We start from the raw sequence: 18,119 nt of genomic DNA, 5'->3' as shown, positions 1-18,119 counted from the left end.
ACATCCAAATCCGCAATACCAAAGGCAAGCTGTATTGAATGTTTGTGTGACTTAAATAGGTAACAGAGAAAACACTGAGAGCACTTATTCTCGCAAAAATTTGCTCATAGGGCAACTCAAAATCAGGCCGGTTAGCTCAGCTGGTCAGAGCGTGGTGCTAATAACGCCAAGGTCATGGGTTCAAGCCCCATACTGGCCACTAATGTCAGCAACAACAGCACATGTGTAGGCGCCCTTCCATAACACATGACTTTTAAAGATATATCAATATATTTGATGCTGCTTGTCCTGGAACGGATCACAGGGGAAGCAATGTGAGCAGACATCCCTAGCCCCGATTCTCACAGGACATAATCTAGGCAAGGCAAGGCAAGGCATCTTTATTTATATAGCGCATTTCATACCACATGATGAAAAAGTTATAGTCAGTGCAGATAACTGACAGCAGTTCAGCAAACTCATCAAAGAAAGTTCCTGGGTATCTTGGTGGTCTATAAATGATTAGGAAGATAACTTTTGGATCCCCCTTTACTAAAAAACAGAGATATTCAAACGAGCTAAAATCACCAAGTAAAGTTTCTTTGCACTGAAAGACTGATTTAAAAATGGCGGCAACTCCCCCGCCCTTCTTACCACTTCGACACTTATTGATAAAACTGAAATTTGTTGGTGCGGCCTCATTGAGAATGGTATCACAGCTACATTCAGTCAGCCATGTTTCACTAAGAAATAAAAAGTCTAGATTATAGGTCATGATCATGTCATTTACTAAGAGGGATTTGTTGGCTAGTGATCTGATATTGAGGGCTAATCTCGTGGAGACAACAGGTGATACTGGTGTGTTTCGGGGTTGACACACTATATTCAATAGATTGGTACAGGGGTGGCCAACCCGCGGCTCCCGAGCCGCATGCGGCTCTTTGTCTGGTTTCATGCGGCTCTTACGTTCATACCAATTTACTTATTTTTTTTATTTTTTTCCCGCTTCGTTTGAGTTCAATACGGCAGCGGTCTCCAACCTTTTTTGCTCCATGGACCGGTTTAATGTCAGACAATATTTTCACGGACCGGCCTTTCAGGTGTGGCGGATAAATACTACAAAATAAAATAATACAACTAACACTAGTGATGGGCCATGCGCACAAGCATCGGCTCTGAGAGCCGGCTCGCATCAAGTGAGAGCCGACTCCAAGTTTTTTTCCATTCGCTGCTTAGGTTTCACTTTCAGTGCTCAGTCCCAGCTCTGGTTACGACAGAGCTTTGTTATGATTGGCCAGCATGGGACCAGCACGCGGTATTCATGTGAGAATTAAGGAGTTTGGTTCTGGTTTTGGTTCTGTTCTTTGGATTTGTTTGAAATTTTTTGGTTAATTTGTCCAATAAAAAAGTTTAATTGAGGACATTATTAATGTTAGCTTGAGTTTGGTTCTGTTCTGTGGATTTGTTTGAAGTTTATTGTTAATTTTTGCAATAACAAAGTTTAATTGAAATAAACAAATGTAAAAGTGGTTTTGTCACAGAATAAATGCAAAGAATTAGGCAATTATAAGGTCTCTCATAAAAACATTGAAAGCAAAGGGTTTTCAACACATAAACCATGATTTTTTTGCAAAGTTAAGGTAAAATATAGGCTACAAAAGATCCTAAATAAAGAGCCGGCTCTCGGAAAAGAGCTGAACTTCCCATCACTAACTAACACAGGCTCTGTGGTATTTAGTAAATATAATAATAAACTTGAATCCACTGTGTATTTGTATGTAACTTTATTAGCAGCATCCTCCTGACGTAACATCCTCTCTGCCTCCTAACGCTCTCTTGTCGCTATGGTAACGCTCAAACATGCCTTCAAAATGCAGCTTTCTTTTTCTTAGTGGTCACAGCCTCTTCTTCCGTCTCCTCACTGGGAAGAAGCTTTCCAAACACGTCTGTTTTTGACTCATTTTGCTCGGTTCATGGGTTTAATATCAGCGTTTGATGCGTCACGTGACTCTTTGGCTCTTTGTGGTAACACAGTAAAAAATGCGGCTCTTAGTCTCTGACCGGTTGGCCACCCCTGGATTGGTAGACTTAAGTGAACCTTTTTTATTTCACACCAGTTTGCCCACTTTTCTGTTACCTGTCATCACAGGGATTGAAAAGGCTGTCTGAACTCCATAGGGCCCTGACTTTATCTGGGGAAGAGCATTCTTGATATCAGTATTACAGCCTGGACCCGGCACATATCAGTCAGACTCACAGATATGATGATTCAGAGGAGGTGGGAGGGCTTGGTCACTTCTGTTTGAGGGTTGTTTCCAACGTGATGGACGTGGTGGAATGGGAGGGGCTGGATGAGGTGGGATGTTAGGGGGGAAGAATATGGGATTTTGGCGTGGTGTCAATTGTATTCCAATATTGAGAAAGCTCTTCATCCTGTCCGGGAAATCCAGAAGTGAGGAGTCCAGACTGAGTGGAGAGTGCTGGGGGCTGGGTGGGGTCCGGGGGGGCGAAGGCTGGGGGTTTCCCACTGGGGCTGGGGGAGACTCCGCCTGTTGGACTGCCGGGGCTGGTGAAGACTCCGCCTGTTGGACTGCCGGGGCTGGTGAAGACTCCACTTGTTGGGCTGTTGGGGCTGGTGAAGACTCCTTATCTTGGGGTGAGGATGATGACGTTGCAGGTTCTTTCTGGATCTGCTGTCCTCCATGGTCAGTCCTTGTCTCAGCGCCCTCACCAGAGCATTGTCCTATCTGTCGTTTTGGATCGTTTTGTCCTGTCTCGTCCTTGATAGGGGCTGCTGGTGTGTGACGCAGAGAGTAAAAAATGTTGGAGCTTAGCAACTGTATTCCTGACTTGTTAAGGTGAAATCCATCTGCCTTAAAGAGGTGCCTGCGTCCCCAAAAGATGTTGAAATTGTCAATAAAATTAATTGAATGAGCAGCACACATGTCTTTGAGCCATCTGTTTAGCATCATCAGTCTGCTGAATCTCTCATCTCCTTTCCAAACTGTTGGCAGAGGTCCACTGAAAAACACCTCTGTACTTGTGCATCGAACTTTGTTTACCAGGTCCATAAAGTCTTGTTTTAATACCTCCGATTGTTGCTTCACAACAAGGTGTTTTGATGTGGTGTTTATAGCACTTCACCTCAGTCATTGCTGGAAACTTGCTGGGCACAGGTGGCTCCGATTGCTCTCTGTTGGGGCTGCAGAAAGACCACTCGGAAGCTCAGTCACTCCAAACTGTGGAAGGTGTCAAACACAAGTTATGGCGCTTCGAACCATTGCTCTTTTAGAAAAGCATTGCAATCAGATCTTTGTCACCATGTGTCAAAGCCAAGTTATGGGGATTCGAACCATCGCTCTTTTAGAGATGCCTTGCAATCAGATATTTGTCGCCTTTCAGTTTCTGCTTCCTTTATTATCTACTTAAACTTGTCAAGTCAGACACATTTTTCTTCGGTTTTGCCTTTGTCGACTCCCATAGGTGTCACAGGGGGCTGCAGATTAGAATATCGTATTTCCTACCATCCACTTATTTGATTGCCATGCAATCCATGTGAGCTGGGCAAGTGGGCATCACATACCTTTAGCAAAGTCTGCAGGACCAATGAATGGGTGTGGGAAAGTGAGCCTACGCTGACAATACATGCATATTTATGGTTTGCAGGCCTCGTTGGCGCTACCTCGCTCACGTTAGTCTGCATCTCCCCTCCAATAGGCTTCGCCCTTCTCCATTCTCACATTGAACGGTTTAGCCAATGTCTCACCGACTCACAATGGACCGAGCCTATCAACGCCCGAGCTCACAATGGAGCTCGGCCAATCACCGTGACGATATACTAGCTTATCAGCGCCCGAGCTCACAATGGAGCTCGGCCAATCACCGTGACGATATACGAGCCTAGCAACGCCGGAGCTCACAATGGAAATTGGCCAATCAAGGTGAAGCCCTAAGTTGGAGTTGACCTCCCCTCCCCTCCCGCTCCCCCTCCTCCAACAAAACCAACAAAAAAACAAATTAAAGATTTTGTTATCGTTAGGTTAGAGGATTATAAAATTTAGCCGTTTCAGAAGAGGGATTTTCGAACCGTTGTCTCTGCCGACTTAAACAGTCTTACAGTAAGTATCAAGTTATATTGTTTCTTATATATCCATCCATTCAAACAAACGTTGTATTAATATAGCTAAACAGCTACCTTTTAATTTAAAATGTCAATAGACAGACAGACAGACAGATAGATAGATAGATAAGTAATTGACTGTAATTATTGTTGGTATAGAAATATTATTGATATTGATTTTTTTTTTTAATGCTTTCATGTCCTTGCAGCTGGTGGATGTGAGCTACACCACCCTGGTTACGTGGCATAATCAAAGGGTGAAAAGACATTTCTTTTCTCATGTTTCTATGCATGAAATCTGCACGCTATCTTTTAACTTATCTAGACTCTTGCTTGTTTTTAAATTCATTTAAATGATTTTATTTGTTTCTCTTTATATTCTTTGTATTTGTAATGCTTCTTGCATTCCCTGCTGCAATGCTTTTATTTTATGTAAAGCACTTTGAACTGTTTGTACATGAAATGTGCTATACAAATAAATTTGATTTGATTTTGATTTGATGAAAAGGCAGGAAACGGCTGTGGTGCAACAAGGGCTAAAACTTCCTAGCCGGTTTTCTGTAGCTGCTGACCCACTTCTCCACGCCAATATACGTCCCCATTATGCCATACCACATTCAGAACCAACACATATTTACAGTTTACCACCTAACACTGTGGGACAGGCCGAATTAAAAAGAAAGCTAAAATTTACAGATGATACAAATCCACCAGGACAGCGGCAGCTTCTCCCTGCTCCACCCAAAAGGCCTCAGGTGACAATTGCTCCAGTGGCCTCACAGGTTCGTGTTATCCCCACTACTCTACAGACACAGAGTTTTTGGACGTTCTCTGCCACTCCTCCACATGCTCCTGCTCTGGCTCCTGTTTTGGTTCCTCCTGTGGCCCCTGCTCCGGCTCCCATAGCAGGCTCCACTAATAGAGCACCCCGAAAACTGACCCGCAAAGTTTTGCACAACACGTGCAAAAAATGCGGGCAGTTCAGAATTGCTGCAACAGGACACAGCCAATATAGAGGGCAAATTTACTGTCCCTCTGGTGAAACTCTAACTAAAGAGCAGTGGCTGGAAAAAATTAAAAAGAAGACATAAGTGTGTACTCATTTATACTTTTTTAACATTTACAAACTTTTTTAAATTGTATATAGTTACTGCTGTTTCAGACCTCTCAATCTTTTAATTTATTTCACAGAGGGTTATTTTTTTTAGTGATGATACTACATGTGTTTTATATACTACAATCCAACTTTAAAATTTATAAATTTGTGGAGTAAATGCTAAGATTGTTCACAGTTTTTAGTTTTTTTAGGTTAAAAAATTGTTTAATTCACTGTTTTTGTTGTTGACAAATAAATATTTGGTTCTTTAAAAACAGATATGGTCTATGATCTTTCACTGTGAATAAATATGAGCTGCTATTGATTCTGAAATATTAGTAATAATTTTATGCATAAACTAGGAACAATTTATCACTCACTTCACTCAGAAAATGCTTTAGGAAATATGCATACTTTATATACTTTATATGTACTTTAAAACAATACTATAATTTGAGCCGTTTCATTAAAACATAATATGCGACTGGTGGGATCGAACTCGCGACTCTGGGATCAGCCGCTTTCTTCTTCCTCTTTCTTTCCCCCTCCCTTCTTCCCCTTTCTCCCCCCTTCTCTCCTTTCTTCCCCCCCCTTAACAGACTATTGTTCCCCAGCTTTGGCGCAGTAGGCAGCATGTCAGTCTCATAATCTGAAGGTAGTGAGTTCGACCCTCACACGGGGCAGGTGTTTTGATGTGGTCTTTATAGCACTTCACCTCAGTTACAGCTGGAAACTTGCTGGGAACAGGTGGCTCCGATTGCTCTCTGTTGGAGCTGCAAAAAGCCCACTCGGAAGCTCAGTCACTCCAAAGTGTGGAAGGTGTCAAACGCAACTTATGGGCATTCGAACCATGTCTCTTTAAGAAAAGCAAGTTGCACCCTGGCCAAGACCCATGACAAAGGATAGGAAGTTCATCACGCTAACATAATAGAATACGCTGTGTGACAAAAGCACCTTTGCAGACTCTCCTTCTCTTGACATAGACTGACATGGGACAATTCAGTCAAGTTTATCCCACGTGAAACTACCTCTTTTGTAACTTTCCATAAACTTTCAAAATGAGAATGAAAGCCAGATAAAGAAACTTGTGAGTTGATTGCTTAACTTCTAGTCCAGACAACAGGTCTTTTGAACAAGTAGCTACGTGCTCAACAAGCCATGTCATCACATATTTTAGCAAAGTCTGCAGGACCAGTGAATGGGTGTGGGAAAGTGAGCCTAGGCTGACAATGCATGCATATTTATGTTTTGCAGGCCTCGTTGGCGCAGTAGGCAGCGCGTCAGTCTCATAATCTGAAGGTAGTGAGTTCGACCCTCACACGGGTCAAGTGTTTTGATGTGATTTTTATAGCACTTCACCTCAGTTACAGCTGGAAACTTGCTGGGCACAGGTGGCTCCGATTACTCTCTGTTGGAGCTGCAGAAAGCCCACTCGGAAGCTCACTCACTACGAAGTGTGGAAGGTGTCAAACACAAGTTATGGGTCTTCGAACCATCTCTCTTTTTGAAAAGCATTGCAATCAGATCTTTGTCGCCTTGTGTCAAACCCAAGTTATGGGGATTCGAACCATCGCTCTTTTAGATATGCCTTGCTATCAGATACTTGTCGCCTTTCAGTTTCTCCTTCCTTTATTATCTACTTAAACTTGTCAAGTCAGACACATTTTTCTTCGGTTTTGCCGTTCTCGCCCCCCATAGATGTCACAGGGGGCTACAGGTTAGAAGATCTTATTCCCTACCATCCACTTATTTGATTGCCATGCAATCCATGTGAGCTGGGCAAGTGGCTATCACATACCTTTAGCAAAGTCTGCAGGACCAATGAATGGGTGTGTGAAAGTGAGCCTAGGCTGACAATACATGCATATTTATGTTTTGCAGGCCTCGTTGGCGCTACCTCGCTCACGTTAGTCTGCATCTCCCCTCCAATAGGCTTCGCCCTTCTCCATTCTCACATTGAACGGTTTAGCCAATGTCGCACCGACAATGAACCGAGCCTATCAACGCCCGAGCTCACAATGGAACTCGGCCAATCACCGTGATGATATACGAGCCTAGCAACGCCCGAGCTGACAACGGAAATTGGCCAATCAAGGTGAAGCCCTAACTCTGAATTAACCTCCCCTCCCCTCCCCTCCCCTCCCCTCCTCTCCCCTCCCGCTCCTCCAACAAAGCCAACAAAAAAACAAATTAAAGATTTTGTTTTCGTTAGGTTAGAGGATTATAAAAGTTAGCCGTTACAGAAGAGGGATTTTTCATCGAGCCGTAGTCTCTGCCGACTTAAAAAAACAATCTTACAGTAAGTATCAAGTTATATTGTTTCTTATATATCCTTCCATTCAAACAAACGTCGTATTAATATGGCTAAACAGCTAAAAATAATATACCATAGATTAAATAAAATAGTGTTATTATGATGTCACGTTCTGTGACCAAACTATAATGACACATTTAACTTTATAGCATAGTAGTAACCTTTTAATTTAAAATGTCAAAAGATAGATAGATAGATAGATAGATAGATAGATAGATAGATAGATAGATAGATAGATAGATAGATAGATAGATAGATAGATAGATAGATAGATAGATAGATAGATAAATAGAAAGATAGATAGATAAGTAATTGACTGTAATTATTGTTGGTATAGAAAGCTATGGTTTAGATTTTTTTAATGCTTTCATGTCATTCCAATTGTTAACTGTATGAAGTACTGTACATAAATACTTTGTTATGTTTGATTCTCCTCATTTCTAATGTTATCTTCAGATGAGCTCCAAGCCAAAGAGCCATAAAGGTATGGGATATGAGGAGTGGATGGCAAGGCTTAGGGCATTTGCCAGCAATGGGGTTTGGCCTTCAAATGCCAGAAATAGACCAGCCCAGAGGCAGAAGAAATGGCATGACCTCTATCAGAAGGTAAAGTAAAGCCTGTGACTGTGGCTTTCACTCTGCTAAGGTAAACTGGTTTAAAATTAAATCTGATTACAATAACTAATTTTTACAGATATGTCTTGTCTTTTACAATTCTGGTGAATGATGGCTTTTAACTTAGAATATATATGTTTTTGTAGCCTGCACTGCAGCCTCCTCCTCCTCCTCCACCTCCACCTCCTCCTCCTCCTCCTGTGACCCAACACTCTATGGCTTCACCATCTTCTTCATTTCAGTTCACTAAATCCCATTTTGGTGGGTCTTTTTCGGATTCACTGAAGCCCAACTTGGTAGCCCGGAAAACACCCAGCCCATCTCCATCCTCTGTGAGGACCCCTATCCCATCTCCGTCCTCTGTGAGGACCTCCAGCCCATCTCTGTCCTCTGTGAGGACCCCTATCCCATCTCCGTCCTCTGTGAGGACCTCCAGCCCATCTCCATCCTCTGTGAGGACCCCTATCCCATCTCCGTCCTCTGTGAGGACCTCCAGCCCATCTCCATCCTCTGTGAGGACCCCTATCCCATCTCCGTCCTCTGTGAGGACCTCCAGCCCATCTCCGTCCCCTGTGAGGACCCCTATCCCATCTCCGTCCTCTGTGAGGAACCACAGTTTTCATCAGTGCCTGTCACAGACGATAGTTGATAGGTTTAGCTATTCGTGATAACTTTATAACATATAGCCTACGTTTCCGGCAGTGCTATGGAGAGGGCCAGCTAGCTGTTTATCTTACCTGGTCGCAATTGATGACTCAAAGATGACTTGTTAACGTCTTTGTACTGTATTACATCTTCTATGATATCTGAATGAGTGTACGGGTGTTTATCTATGTATACTTCGTCAGGTGTAGCTTTGGGTAATCCAGTAACAGCTGCAGTTGTAGGCGACTAGCATACAAACATTTCTGCAAAGCGACGGGTCTGACGATCAATCAGGTTTGTTTAAACTTTTATTGGTCAACGAGTGGATAAACGTGACATTTTTCGGTCAAAAACTTGACTGTCATACTGGCTTGGGCCCATAATTATCAGCAGGTTACGTGTTATGACCGTCCGTTTGTCTGCATCGCTGCGAGTGAATGACTGATGTTTTGTAAAACCACTCCTTGCTGCTCTAATGCGAAACAACTACATGTTCAATATAACTTAAGTGTTACCGTAATTCATAGCTAGATGCAATCAGAGTTAAATGCATGGAGTCAAGAATGTCTATTGTATTTTTTTTTTTTAAAGAAGTGTTTATGTTAAATTGAGTCAAGAAACGCTACTTTATTTTTTATAAGAAGTATTTAAGTTAGATTTAATGAAGTCAAAAAAGCATTTAATTTGTAATAAGTATTTCAGTTAAATGAAGTGAAGAAAGAGTATTTTGATTTTTTTTATCCTGTTTTTGTTTCATAAAACCACTTCTTGCTGCTCTAATGTTAGACAACTACAGGTTCAAGGGATGTTCAATATAGGTATTATGTATTACTTTTTTACGTACGAGTTTTTTTAATATTTTAACTTAAGTAAAGTCAAGAAAGACTGTCTTATTTTTATTTTATTTAAAAAACATGTAAGCCTATTTCAAGAAAAAGTTTGCAAATGCCAGTGTCATTTTTGATGTTCCGGTTAAAATGAATGTCAGTAAAGTGAGTATTGGCAGAACTGGTAGTCATTTTCATGTTATAGGGGCGGGGGATCAGCCTCTGCTGAAAGTAACTAAAAGTAATCTAACTTAGTTACTTTTGAAAGCAAGTAGTCAGTAACTTAACTAAGTTACTTTTTAAAGAAGTAATCAGTAGTAAGTAGTCGGATTACTGTTTCAAAGTAACTATGGCAACACTGGTGAGGACCCCTATCCCATCTCCGTCCTCTGTGAGGACCTCCAGCCCTTCTCCGTCCTCTGTGAGGAGCCCTAGCATTGCTCCATCTTCCCCGGCACACACCTGCGAGACTGTTTCATCTGTGAGTACAGTAGTATGTCTTCATTAAAGTAATGGAGTTCTAGGTCTTCTTTAATGAGACATATTTATGCAGATTTCCAAATCTCTTGTGCTGTTTTCAGGGGGAGCCTGGAACGTCACCCGGGGAACCGTCAGCCGGGGATGCAGCTTCTTTCTGGTTGCCGAGTGAAATGAGGAAAACCATCCCTGTGCAGGACCAAAGATGGATTTCAAATAACCTCTTTCGCTCTGGCAAACTGCGCCCAGATTTGAAGCTCTGGTATGAGCCTCCTGTGCCAGCCCTGATCTACCACCAGGTACCAACACCACACCGTTTTTTTTCCCATCGGCTTCTGGTGTGGATGCCCTATCACCAGTGGAAGGTCAGGGTGTTCTGCCAAGCCTGTGGGAAGCATCTTACAGGTGCTGGTATCCACAAAAGGGCTCGGAAGGTCCTGGATATTGATAGGTTTTACCTGCTGGTGACGGAGACACTCAAGTGCAGTGGGTGCAATCTCACATACCTATCAACGTCCCAGACCATCCGGGACCAGCTGGACTTGCCGCACCAAAAGCTGTTCCGGCTTATCCCGACCCAGAAGTGAGTAAAACATTTTATAAAATGGTAACTTGAGGCATAGAAAATAAATTGATCTGCAAATGTAACTGTAAACTAAATACTTTATAATCTGAATTCCAGGTATGCCTGTGACACACGTGTCATCCGCCTGATGCGGGATCGGACTCAGGGCAACAGCTCTGCACGGCTGTTAAAACAGCTGAAAGAAAATCACGGGGAGGAATGGCTGGATAGGTTGGGGCACTATTTTGAAGAGTGCTCTAACTTTGTTAATGGGCCCAGCCTGTTCCCAGTTGTGTGCCAGGAGCCCCCAGAGCCCGCTGACGTCCCCACTGCTCGCTGGTTGCTGTCTGTGTATGGCAGAGACATCCTGTCACGCATAGGCCACATCAAGGCCAGCCTCACATCCACCTTGGGCACCATCTTAAAGTTGGACTCCACCAAAAAGGTGAGGAATAATGTAATGATAATAACAATTATAATTATCATCATCATTATTATTATCATATGCTCCTAGAAAAACTACTTTGTAATGTGAGAGTATTAAATACACTAATTTAAAAAGGTTTGGTAGCTCACACTCATTTTTTCTAATTTCACAAACAACTAAACTTGTTTAATTCTAATTATTTGTGAAATGTTTATTGTATAAAGTGCATAAAAAATGCAATGAAATCTATGGCATACAGTGGTTTCTAATGACAAGACAAACGGTGAGATTTAACATAACATTTTTAATTGTAGATCACAAAGAAGCTGGCAGGACACAGCAAAGGAACGGCCCTGTGGGAGTCTTCTGTGGGCAACGAGCTGGGCCAGATCTTAAATAGTGTCCTGACTGTGCAGGAGGGTCCAGGACTGGACAGGATGGCTGCTGGCCTGATGGAGCGGTACCGCCAGGCTGGGGTTGCACCTCCCAAGGAGCTTTATGTGGACTGTGGCTGCTGTATAACTGAGGGGCTGAGCAAGCTGCAGGCCAGGTTTGGGGAGTGGCCAGATCTCCACATACGACTTGACATTTGGCATTTCATGCGGCGGCTGGCTGTGGGATGTACGACAGATGCTCATCCCCTGTGTCCTGCTTTCATGAGGGCCCTGTCCTCGTGCTTCTTTGAGTGGGATGCAGGGGACCTCGACCTCCTCCGGAGATCTAAAACAAAGCAGCTCCAGCAAGAACAGAGACCTGGTATAACCAGATCCATGGTGGACAGCCAAATAACAAAAAAAGAGTTGAGTACTTTCTGCCGTAGGAGGACTCGGGGAGAGGAAGCAACTCTTGTACAACTAGAACAGCTGCTGGAGGAGCTAAGGGGTCCAAAAGGGAGAGACCTGATGGGTGTTCCTCTGCTGGATGAAGTGAGGATGGATCACATCTGCCGTGTGCAGAAACGCCACATAAAATGCACCCAGGATGTTCCAGGGATTCCGTTGTACACTGAAGTAGGCAGCATGAACAAGAGGGGCATCAAGCTCACCAGCTACCGCTGTGCCAGAGGATCAACATCTCTGGAGTCATTTCACTGCCACTTGAACAGGTTTATTCCTGGTAAGTCCCTCTCTACATGATTACACCTCTTAGCTGGATTTGATATCAAAACTGGATTAACAAGCAATTTTTCTAAGGCATAAATATGTTGTTTTGTTTTTTCGCTTTTTTTTCAGGAACCAGTGCAAATCTGCTGAATTTCCAGCTCTATCTCCTGGAAGGCCTGAACAGGTGGAATCAGGATCGGGGAGCTGCAGCAGTGAGCGGCAAGCCGTCGTGTCTTCTCACATATGCTGGAGACACGACACGATGCATCAACAACAGCCTGAAGGCGCTCGGCCGAGAATACGTCCCCAACTTCACACCTCCAGCAAAATACACAGGTATTACAAAATGCTATCTGTGAAGGTAAAACAACTGTTTAGTTAAACTATTGTATGACTGAGTCACTAATATGTATGAAGAGTAAAGAACTGTTTTACTATCTGTGTGTGTGTTTGTTATGTTTCCGTAGGTGAGCTGCTGGCTGTTGGCTACCTGTTGAGTCAAACGGGCGAGCCTCTGAAAGCACAGCCTGACTCAGAAGAGACTGCCGGGCTTCTGGGAGATGTGGCCGCGAGTGAAGGAGAGGAAGATGAAGGCTTCATGGTGAAGATGCTCTGGACTTACTGGTGTCAGGACTTCAAGGTGAGACGCTTTCCTCTGCAACCTCACAGCTCCAAGCCTCCACCCAGCCTGCTGCCTCCACCAGCCTGCTCCCTCCACCCAGCCTGCTGCCTCCACCCATCCTGCTGCCTCCACCCAGCCTGCTCCCTCCACCCAGCCTGCTGCCTCCACCCAGCCTGCTGCCTCCACCCAACCTGCTCCCTCCATCCAGCCTGCTGCCTCCACCCAGCCTGCTCCCTCCACCCAGCCTGCTGCCTCCACCCAGCCTGTTGCCTCCACCCAACCTGCTCCCTCCACCCAGCCTGCTGCCTCCACCCAGCCTGCTCCCTCCACCCAGCCTGCTCCCTCCACCCAGCCTGCTGCCTCCACCCAGCCTGCTCCCTCCACCCAGCCTGCTGCCTCCACCAGCCTGCTGCCTCCACCCAGCCTGCTGCCTCCACCCAACCTGCTCCCTCCACCCAGCCTGCTGCCTCCACCCAGCCTGCTCCCTCCACCCAGCCTGCTGCCTCCACCCATCCTGCTGCCTCCACCCAGCCTGCTCCCTCCACCCAGCCTGCTGCCTCCACCCAGCCTGCTGCCTCCACCCAACCTGCTCCCTCCATCCAGCCTGCTGCCTCCACCCAGCCTGCTCCCTCCACCCAGCCTGCTCCCTCCACCCAGCCTGCTCCCTCCACCCAGTCTGCTTTCTCCACCCAGCCTGCTCCCTCCACCCAGTCTGCTTTCTCCACCCAGCCTGCTCCCTCCACCCAGTCTGCTTTCTCCACCCAGCCTGCTCCCTCCACCCAGCCTGCTCCCTCCACCCAGTCTGCTTTCTCCACCCAGCCTGCTGCCTCCACCCAGCCTGCTTTCTCCACCCAGCCTGCTCCCTCCACCCAGCCTGCTTTCTCCACCCAGCCTGCTCCCTCCACCCAGCCTGCTCCCTCCACCCAGCCTGCTTTCTCCACCCAGCCTGCTCCCTCCACCCAGCCTGCTTTCTCCACCCAGCCTGCTCCCTCCACCCAGTCTGCTTTCTCCACCCAGCCTGCTCCCTCCACCCAGCCTGCTTTCTCCACCCAGCCTGCTCCCTCCACCCAGGCTGCTCCCTCCACCCAGTCTGCTTTCTCCACCCAGCCTGCTCCCTCCACCCAGCCTGCTTTCTCCACCCAGCCTGCTCCCTCCACCCAGTCTGCTTTCTCCACCCAGCCTGCTTTCTCCACCCAGCCTGCTTTCTCCACCCAGCCTGCTCCCTCCACCCAGCCTGCTTTCTCCACCCAGCCTGCTCCCTCCACCCAGCCTGCTTTCTCCACCCAGTCTGCTTTCTCCACCCAGCCTGCTTTCTCCACCCAGCCTGCTCCCTCCACCCAGCCTGCTTTCTCCACCCAGCCTGCTCCCTCCACCCAGCCTGCTTTCTCCACCCAGCCTGCTCCCTCCACCCAGTCTGCTTTCTCCACCCAGCCTGCTTTCTCCACCCAGCCTGCTCCCTCCACCCAGTCTGCTTTCTCCACCCAGCCTGCTCCCTCCACCCAGTCTGCTTTCGCCACCCAGCCTGCTTTCTCCACCCAGCCTGCTCCCTCCACCCAGCCTGCTTTCTCCACCCAGCTTTCTCCACCCAACCTGCTCCCTCCACCCAGCCTGCTTTCTCCACCCAACCTGCTCCCTCCACCCAGCCTGCTTTCTCCACCCAGCTTTCTCCACCCAGCCTGCTCCCTCCACCCAGCCTGCTTTCTCCACCCAGCTTTCTCCACCCAGCCTGCTCCCTCCACTCAGCCTGCTGCCTCCACCCAGCCTGCTTTCTCCACCCAACCTGCTTTCTCCACCCAGCCTGCTTTCTCCACCCAACCTGCTTTCTCCACCCAGCCTGCTCCCTCCACCCAGCCTGCTCCCTCCACCCAGCCTGCTTTCTCCACTCAGCATGCTTTCTCCACCCAGCCTGCTTTCTCCACCCAGCCTGCTTTCTCCACTCAACCTGCTCCCTCCACCCAGCCTGCTTTCTCCACCCAGCCTGCTCCCTCCACCCAGCCTGCTTTCTCCACCCAGCCTGCTCTCTCCACTCAACCTGCTTTCTCCACCCAGCCTGCTCCCTCCACCCAGCCTGCTTTCTCCACCCAGCCTGCTCTCTCCACTCAACCTGCTCCCTCCACCCAGCCTGCTCCCTCCACCCAGCCTGCTTTCTCCACTCAGCCTGCTTTCTCCACCCAGCCTGCTTTCTCCACCCAGCCTGCTTTCTCCACCCAGCCTGCTTTCTCCACTCAGCCTGCTTTCTCCACTCAGCCTGCTTTCTCCACCCAGCCTGCTTTCTCCACCCAGCCTCCTTTCTCCACTCAGCCTGCTTTCTCCACCCAACCTGCTCCCTCCACCCAGCCTGCTTTCTCCACCCAGCCTGCTCCCTCCACCCAGCCTGCTTTCTCCACCCAGCCTGCTCTCTCCACTCAACCTGCTTTCTCCACCCAGCCTGCTCCCTCCACCCAGCCTGCTTTCTCCACCCAGCCTGCTCTCTCCACTCAACCTGCTCCCTCCACCCAGTCTGCTCCCTCCACCCAGCCTGCTTTCTCCACTCAGCCTGCTTTCTCCACCCAGCCTGCTTTCTCCACTCAGCCTGCTTTCTCCACCCAGCCTGCTTTCTCCACTCAGCCTGCTTTCTCCACCCAGCCTGCTTTCTCCACCCAGCCTGCTTTCTCCACTCAGCCTGCTTTCTCCACCCAGCCTGCTCCCTCCACCCAGCCTGCTTTCTCCACCCAGCCTGCTTTCTCCACCCAGCCTTCTTTCTCCACCCAGCCTGCTTTCTCCACCCAGCCTGCTTTCTCCACCCAGCCTGCTTTCTCCACTCAGCCTGCTTTCTCCATCCAACCTGCTTTCTCCACCCAGCCTGCTTTCTCCACCCAGCCTGCTTTCTCCACTCAGCCTGCTTTCTCCACCCAACCTGCTTTCTCCACCCAGCCTGCTTTCTCCACCCAGCCTGCTTTCTCCACCCAGCCTGCTTTCTCCACTCAGCCTGCTCCCTCCATCCAGCCTGCTCCCTCCACCCAACCTGGTCCCTCCACCCAGCCTGCTCCCTCCACCCAGCCTGCTTTCTCCACCCAGCCTGCTTTCTCCACCCAGCCTGCTTTCTCCACTCAGCCTGCTTTCTCCATCCAACCTGCTTTCTCCACCCAGCCTGCTTTCTCCACCCAGCCTGCTTTCTCCACTCAGCCTGCTTTCTCCACCCAACCTGCTTTCTCCACCCAGCCTGCTTTCTCCACCCAGCCTGCTTTCTCCACCCAGCCTGCTTTCTCCACCCAGCCTGCTTTCTCCACCCAGCCTGCTTTCTCCACTCAGCCTGCTTTCTCCACCCAGCCTGCTTTCTCCACCCAGCCTGCTTTCTCCACCCAGCCTCCTTTCTCCACTCAGCCTGCTTTCTCCACCCAACCTGCTCCCTCCACCCAGCCTGCTTTCTCCACCCAGCCTGCTCCCTCCACCCAGCCTGCTTTCTCCACCCAGCCTGCTCTCTCCACTCAACCTGCTTTCTCCACCCAGCCTGCTCCCTCCACCCAGCCTGCTTTCTCCACCCAGCCTGCTCTCTCCACTCAACCTGCTCCCTCCACCCAGCCTGCTCCCTCCACCCAGCCTGCTTTCTCCACTCAGCCTGCTTTCTCCACTCAGCCTGCTTTCTCCACCCAGCCTGCTTTCTCCACTCAGCCTGCTTTCTCCACCCAGCCTGCTTTCTCCACCCAGCCTGCTTTCTCCACTCAGCCTGCTTTCTCCACCCAGCCTGCTTTCTCCACCCAGCCTGCTTTCTCCACTCAGCCTGCTTTCTCCACCCAGCCTGCTCCCTCCACCCAGCCTGCTTTCTCCACCCAGCCTGCTTTCTCCACCCAGCCTTCTTTCTCCACCCAGCCTGCTTTCTCCACCCAGCCTGCTTTCTCCACCCAGCCTGCTTTCTCCACTCAGCCTGCTTTCTCCATCCAACCTGCTTTCTCCACCCAGCCTGCTTTCTCCACCCAGCCTGCTTTCTCCACTCAGCCTGCTTTCTCCACCCAACCTGCTTTCTCCACCCAGCCTGCTTTCTCCACCCAGCCTGCTTTCTCCACCCAGCCTGCTTTCTCCGCCCAGCCTGCTTTCTCCACCCAGCCTGCTTTCTCCACTCAGCCTGCTTTCTCCACCCAGCCTGCTCCCTCCACCCAGCCTGCTTTCTCCACCCAGCCTGCTTTCTCCACTCAGCCTGCTTTCTCCACCCAGCCTGCTTTCTCCACCCAGCCTGCTCTCTCCACTCAGCCTGCTTTCTCCACCCAGCCTGCTTTCTCCACCCAGCCTGCTCTCTCCACTCAGCCTGCTTTCTCCACTCAGCCTGCTTTCTCCACCCAGCCTGCTTTCTCCACTCAGCCTGCTTTCTCCACCCAGCCTGCTTTCTCCACCCAGCCTGCTTTCTCCACTCAGCCTGCTTTCTCCACCCAGCCTGCTCCCTCCACCCAGCCTGCTTTCTCCACCCAGCCTGCTTTCTCCACCCAGCCTGCTTTCTCCACTCAGCCTGCTTTCTCCACCCAACCTGCTTTCTCCACCCAGCCTGCTTTCTCCACCCAGCCTGCTCCCTCCACCCAGCCTGCTTTCTCCACCCAGCCTGCTTTCTCCACCCAGCCTGCTTTCTCCACTCAGCCTGCTTTCTCCACCCATTCTGCTCCCTCCACCCAGCCTGCTCCCTCCACCCAGCCTGCTTCTCCACCCAACCTGCTCCCTCCACCCAGCCTGCTTTCTCCACCCAGCTTTCTCCACCCAGCCTGCTCCCTCCACCCAGCCTGCTTTCTCCACCCAGCTTTCTCCACCCAGCCTGCTCCCTCCACTCAGCCTGCTGCCTCCACCCAGCCTGCTTTCTCCACCCAACCTGCTTTCTCCACCCAGCCTGCTTTCTCCACCCAACCTGCTTTCTCCACCCAGCCTGCTCCCTCCACCCAGCCTGCTCCCTCCACCCAGCCTGCTTTCTCCACTCAGCATGCTTTCTCCACCCAGCCTGCTTTCTCCACTCAACCTGCTCCCTCCACCCAGCCTGCTTTCTCCACCCAGCCTGCTCCCTCCACCCAGCCTGCTTTCTCCACCCAGCCTGCTCTCTCCACTCAACCTGCTTTCTCCACCCAGCCTGCTCCCTCCACCCAGCCTGCTTTCTCCACCCAGCCTGCTCTCTCCACTCAACCTGCTCCCTCCACCCAGCCTGCTCCCTCCACCCAGCCTGCTTTCTCCACTCAGCCTGCTTTCTCCACCCAGCCTGCTTTCTCCACCCAGCCTGCTTTCTCCACTCAGCCTGCTTTCTCCACTCAGCCTGCTTTCTCCACCCAGCCTGCTTTCTCCACCCAACCTGCTCCCTCCACCCAGCCTGCTTTCTCCA

General features: G+C 49.0%; 2 non-coding genes across 2 annotated transcripts; both read left to right on the top strand.

Annotated features, from left to right (window-relative positions):
• The first annotated feature begins 125 nt into the window (after positions 1 to 125).
• On the top strand, positions 126 to 199 carry trnai-aau (transfer RNA isoleucine (anticodon AAU)). Its single transcript has one exon. It is a non-coding gene; the product is annotated as a tRNA-Ile (tRNA).
• Positions 200 to 6,448: 6,249 nt separating this feature from the next.
• trnam-cau (transfer RNA methionine (anticodon CAU)) lies at positions 6,449 to 6,522 on the top strand. The gene has a single exon. It is a non-coding gene; the product is annotated as a tRNA-Met (tRNA).
• Positions 6,523 to 18,119: the final 11,597 nt, after the last annotated feature.

Source organism: Odontesthes bonariensis, chromosome 8, assembly GCF_027942865.1.
Source record: "Odontesthes bonariensis isolate fOdoBon6 chromosome 8, fOdoBon6.hap1, whole genome shotgun sequence".
Classification (NCBI taxonomy): domain Eukaryota; kingdom Metazoa; phylum Chordata; class Actinopteri; order Atheriniformes; family Atherinopsidae; genus Odontesthes; species Odontesthes bonariensis.
This window is presented reverse-complemented; position numbering and strand designations above follow the sequence as displayed.